Genomic DNA, 5,761 nt, shown 5'->3' with positions numbered 1-5,761 from the left:
CCAGCAAATGAATTTCTGCGCTGTACGTGGAGGTACAGCCTTGTTCGGATGAAAAAGCGATGTCAAAGGTTTGTGGTCTGTGATGATGGTAAAGTGACGACCATACAAGAAATCATGAAACTTAGTAATGTTCTTGAGACCTTATCACGCAATGCGTTGGGAACGTTGCGTGCTCTGAATAATTTTGGTTGCGCGTTTACTTTCAGTTCCAAATGTGCTTCATAGTTCTTAGCGCAACCAAGGCCCGGTGCAAAAATGTCTGCAAACTCTTCACAGAGACGAGAAACACTGACTGGAGGCACAGTCTGGTTCACTGATAGGACCAGATTGACTATAGACAAGTTAAACAATTGAAATAAATCTAAACCAAACAAGTTCACTGCAGAAGAAGAACGAAGGACGTAAAATGACACACGTTTTGTTTGTCCCTTGTATGTTGCAAGAAGGCTGCACTGTCCTAACACAGGGATATTCTGACCGGAATAGCTATTTAACTTAACATTTGCGGCACACAACGGAGGTGTGCCCAGTTGTTTGTACGTGTCTTTATTGATCAATGAAACTGCAGCTCCGGTATCGAGCTGGAATGGTATCATGTTGCCATTAATGTCCAAGTCTACAAAAAGTTTACTGTCCTGCTGACGACAAGAGCGACTGTCTTGTGCAACGTGAACTGACACTGGTACTGAATCACTTGCGACTTGACGGGATTTCCGTCGATGTCGACGCACACTATTTGTGGGACGAACACAGTCACTGTTAGAGAGAGTGGCACTGGGCGGAGTGGATTGAACTACATGAATATCCATGGGCAAAGGTTCACAAGACTGAGTATTTGTGGTTCGACTCCAATTCCGGCGCGAAGCAAAGGGCCTGGAATGGTTTGGAATGGTCGATCTGAGCTTTTTCTGGCAAACACTGAACATGTCCTTTTTTATTACAGAAAAAGCAAATAGCTTGGCGGGATAGGCAATTCTCACGCGAATGTCTAGTAGCACACCACGGGCATGATTTTAGCACTGCATTTGCTTGCTTGCGCGGCACACGTAGCGTAGAGCTTAGCGGCAGCTGCATGCACGGGCGCGAGGGCTGTTTACTGTTTTGTGCAGCACGCCCGGTGGGCCGGTTAATGTGACACATGGCTGGCGAAGTTTCAAATGATTCCTAAGCAAAGTTAAGTGTGTCTTGCCTATCCAATATGTCCATCACTTGTTGAAGGGGGGGATTGACTAGTTTCAAATCTGTTCCTGCATACGAACATCAGAAACGTTCTGTGCAATTGCATCACGTACCATAGTATCTGAATAAGGGAGGCCACATTCACGTCAAAAGCACAATCCCTAATAAGGCCTTGCAAAGTTGCAACCCGCTCCCCATTAGTCTGACCGGCCGTACGTTTGGTACGAAAGAAAGTATACCTTTTTGCAACTACATTGACTGATTCTTTGAAATATGCATCTAATGAAGACAAAATTTCGTCGTAGGACAGCGTTGCCACGTCGTGTCGGGGAAATAATTTCACTATCACATGGTAAGTGGACACGCCGACACAAGAAAACAAATAAGGCTGCCGTCCGTTACCCTGAATACTTTAGGCGGCGAGATGGAATCCAAATTGGCGTGACCACTCCATCCAGCTTTCCAGTGCAGCATCAAAAGGACGAAAAGGTGGTGCAAGGTTGTGGCTGTGGTAGCGATGGAGCGGCGGCCGCCGCATCGTTGTGCATTGCACGTTGACCCTGGACGAGCTGTCCAAGGGCATCCAATAAGGCCTGCGTCTGCTGATTCTGCAAGCGGTAAATTCGAACAGTACATCTGGAGATTGTGCCGAAGCCATGACACAAGTAATTTAAGCAAGTATAAAGAAGACCGTTTTTACACTCGTCGCCATATGATGTGTTGGCCGAAGAGCCAACACCGTGTTGCTAGAGGAGGCCGAAATGCACGCGTTTAAGGTCACGCAGACTGGCGTGAGGTCTGGAACAAGGTAAAGTAGTTGAGTCTAGTATGAAAAGATCGTAGTTGCTGGAATACTTAACTTTAATCCATGATTGGAGAACATCGCTCTTGTTTATACATTAATTACAATCTCAGTGTAAGCTGGTAATGGCGCCTTGCTAGGTCGTAGCAAATGACGTAGCTGAAGGCTATGCTAACTATCGTCTCGGCAATTGAGAGCGTATTTGTCAGTGTAGCATCGCTAGCAAAGTCGTCTGTACAACTGGGCGAGTGCTTGGACGTCTCTCTAGACCTGCCGTGTGGCGGCGCTCGGTCTGCAATCACTGACAGTGGCGACACGCGGGTCCGACGTATACTAATGGACCGCGGCCTCTTTCCGAGTAGTGCTGCGCGGTCTGGGATCCTTACCAGATAGGATTAACGGAGTACATCGAGAAAGTTCAAGAAGCGCAATACGTTTTTATCATCGCGAAGTAGGGGAGAGAGTGACACTGCCATGATAAAGAATTTACGATGGACATCATTAAAACAAAGGCGTTCTTAGATGCGGCAGAATCTTCTCAAGGAATTTCAATCATCAACTTTCTGCTCCGAATGCAAAATTATTTTGTTGACGTTGACGTATGTACGGAGAAACGGTAATAATAATAAAATAAAGGAAACCAGAGCTCGCACGGAAAGGAATATGTGTTCGTTTTCTCCACGCCCTGCTCGAGATTGGAATAACTAAGAATTATGGAGGCGGTTCCATGCACCCTCTACTAGGCATTTAAATGTGATTTGCAGAGTATCAATGTAGATGTAGATGTTATTGCTTTGTTCAAACAAACAATGACAAGAACTTTAAGATACGACATAACAGCAACGTATGCTTTTCGGTAATTTATTATTTGTTGCTCAAAACTTTCAGCGTTCGTATGATTCATTACAGAGTCACTTTTTTCTTGTTGTGATTGAGATGAAACATTTCATTTACAAGATCATTCGGAAATTTTCTAAATTTTGAAACAACACATACGCTTAGCTGACAAGCAGGTTCCATTTGATCACAGATCTGTACCATTCCCAATAAGATGGGTGTATGTTGGTCAGCCTATCCTAGGACGTGGTTACCTGCGTGTCATGATACATTATGAAGATACTTTGACATTTTATAGTGGTCGATTGTAACTTTGTCTGTGAACTGTTTCATAACGTGTTTGGTCACTTGGCTCTTGTTGGCTACTTTGCAGCTACTTTTATGAAGCGAAATGATGTAACGTCTCTTGTAGCTGTTGAAATAGGCGAAAGCCATTTGCCGTCCAGAAAGCCTTTGAAAAGTAACCCTTTTGAACAGTAGTATGTGCGACTGGAGAGATTTACACATTTTCCTGAGCTTCGATGCTGCTACTTCACACGAACCATGTTCACACGTCATTTTTTGTACAGCCATTCACATTTTTGTTCGCATCCTAAGTTTATCTATATATTACGGCTGTATCGTTAGTTTAACTAGGCAGCATAAACTATTTGTATAAATATTATCAAAAACTTCGAACAGTATTCAATGTCTTGTATGTATCTTATTTTTGTTTGCTGTTATTTTTTACACTGTGTTGAGCATTTATCTTTACAATGCGTATACAGCCTCATGCGTATATGAATAAGTGGTGTGACTACAAAACAAAAAATTAAGAATAACAAATAAAAAGGATATGCAGAATTAGGAAATACAAATTATAAAACAAAAAAGAAAAATAGTAAAAAATAAAAACATATGAAAAAATAAAAGCAAAAACCGTCGTACAAGCATGTGACCTTGGAATGGTGGTCATGCTTGCATGCTCTGAGGACACAGCATGCGATACTGGACAAGTTCAACCATCCCATATTGGTAATCGTAGAGGAGAATAACTAACGGTGTCCAACTCAAAAAACATGGTAGAAAAGACAATAAGAAAACCTATACCGGCTCGGTCGTCGTCCGAGTCAACAAAAATATACATCGGTTGGCCAGGTGTGGCGGTCTAATGTCAGAATTGCGATACAGTAAAAGTTGGGACACACGAATGAAAAATGCTCTTACTGTAGCATAGAAAAGGTGAGTACCTCCTGGGAAGAGTAGAGATGCAGAAGAAGGAAAATTATCTTCCAACTTCAAAGAAATTTAAATGGAAACGTCTTGACATACTAAACAATATATAGTCCCATAAGCCTGAAGAGCATACGTGTAATTTCTGAGAAAGTTTTTCTACAGCGACAAAATTTCTGGGGATGGATTTGCTACTGTTGGGATGAAAAAACATTTTATTCTTTATTTTTTTGGGTGGGGGTGTTGATTTTTTTTCCTCAAAAGGACAATTTCTCCCCAAGCCCACCACCTGTTACTTGTACGGTAAGAGACGTAAGAACAAACTTATGTGCTTCTAGGGAGTGGGATGTATCTACAATAGGAAGTATCCAAGATACGTGTTTCCTTGTACGAGTATATAGGATGTATCCCCTAGTGGGGATGCATGCATCCTAAACTTCAATGACCAGTTGTATCATACCGCATGACAAGGCAAATGTCATTCAGGTAGATATGATGACATGTTTCATGTTATATGATATCTCGTACGATGTTACTTGACTTGGCGTGACACATTATATTACATGGCATGTGTACTAATACTAACAAGTAAAAAATTGCGGGTATGTCAAGATATTTTGATTTAAATGTCTCTGAATATGCCAGACAAGTAGAAAAGGTAGTTCCCTTCTTTTACATCCTTAAGTCTGCACAGGCCTTCCTTGCCTTTTTTGTACTATGATAGCATTTTTCATTCTGGCATTGTTATGTAAGATATCGTTCAGTCTTCCGTCATTCCTCCTTGTATAATGTTTACGAAGCCCCTCTCGGATGCAAGCAACTAAAGTCAACATGCAAAAATAACAGGTACACGTATTTTCTTAACCCGTAAAGTACTGTTTCATGAATAATGTATGCTGTTACATCTTAATATCCCCATTGCTAGTCTATTTTGTAATTCACTTGATGGGTTTTGTAGATTTTTAGTTTATAAGTCTACAATCTGGATGACTGAGGGATCTCGCTTTATAACATCAACCAAAACGATATTGCAGTGCTCGTACTGCTAAAGGCTGAAAGCAAGGGTACGGAGCTTTACTGTATTGTTTAATGATGATGGCGTCCCCTTGGGTAGAAAAACCAGTAAATAAAATAGTCCCCCATTCGAATTCTCAGGAGAGGAGTATTCAAGAGGATGACGACATCAGGAAATATAAAACTGGCGTTCTACGGATCGGAACGTGGTACGTTAGATCCCTTAGTAGGGGGAGGTAGGTTAGAAAACCTAAAAAGGGAAATGGAGCGACTACAGTTAGATATTGTGAGAACAAGAGAAGATTATTGGCAAGTGGAACAGGACTTTCGGAAAATTGAATACATGGTTATAGATACAAAATCAAGCAGGGGTAATGGAGGAGTCAGCTTAATAATAAATGAGAAAATAGGAACGCTGGTAGGCAACTGTGGACAGTGCAGTGAACGCATTATTGTAACCAAGATACCAAGATAGACACGAAGCCCACACCCACCCCAGTAGTACAAATTTATATGCCATCTAGCTCCGCAGATGGTGAAGAAATCGCAGAAATATACGATGAGATAAAAGAAATTATTCAGATACATTAGGGAAACAAAAATTTCGTCATTGGAATTCGACAGCAGGAAAAGAAAGGGAACGAAAACTTGTAGCGGAATATGGACTAGGCTAAAGGAACGAAAGATGAAGCCGCCTGGTAGAATATTGTGCATAGC

This window comes from Schistocerca americana, chromosome 3 (genome assembly GCF_021461395.2).
Source record: "Schistocerca americana isolate TAMUIC-IGC-003095 chromosome 3, iqSchAmer2.1, whole genome shotgun sequence".
NCBI lineage: Eukaryota > Metazoa > Arthropoda > Insecta > Orthoptera > Acrididae > Schistocerca > Schistocerca americana.
This window is presented reverse-complemented; position numbering follows the sequence as displayed.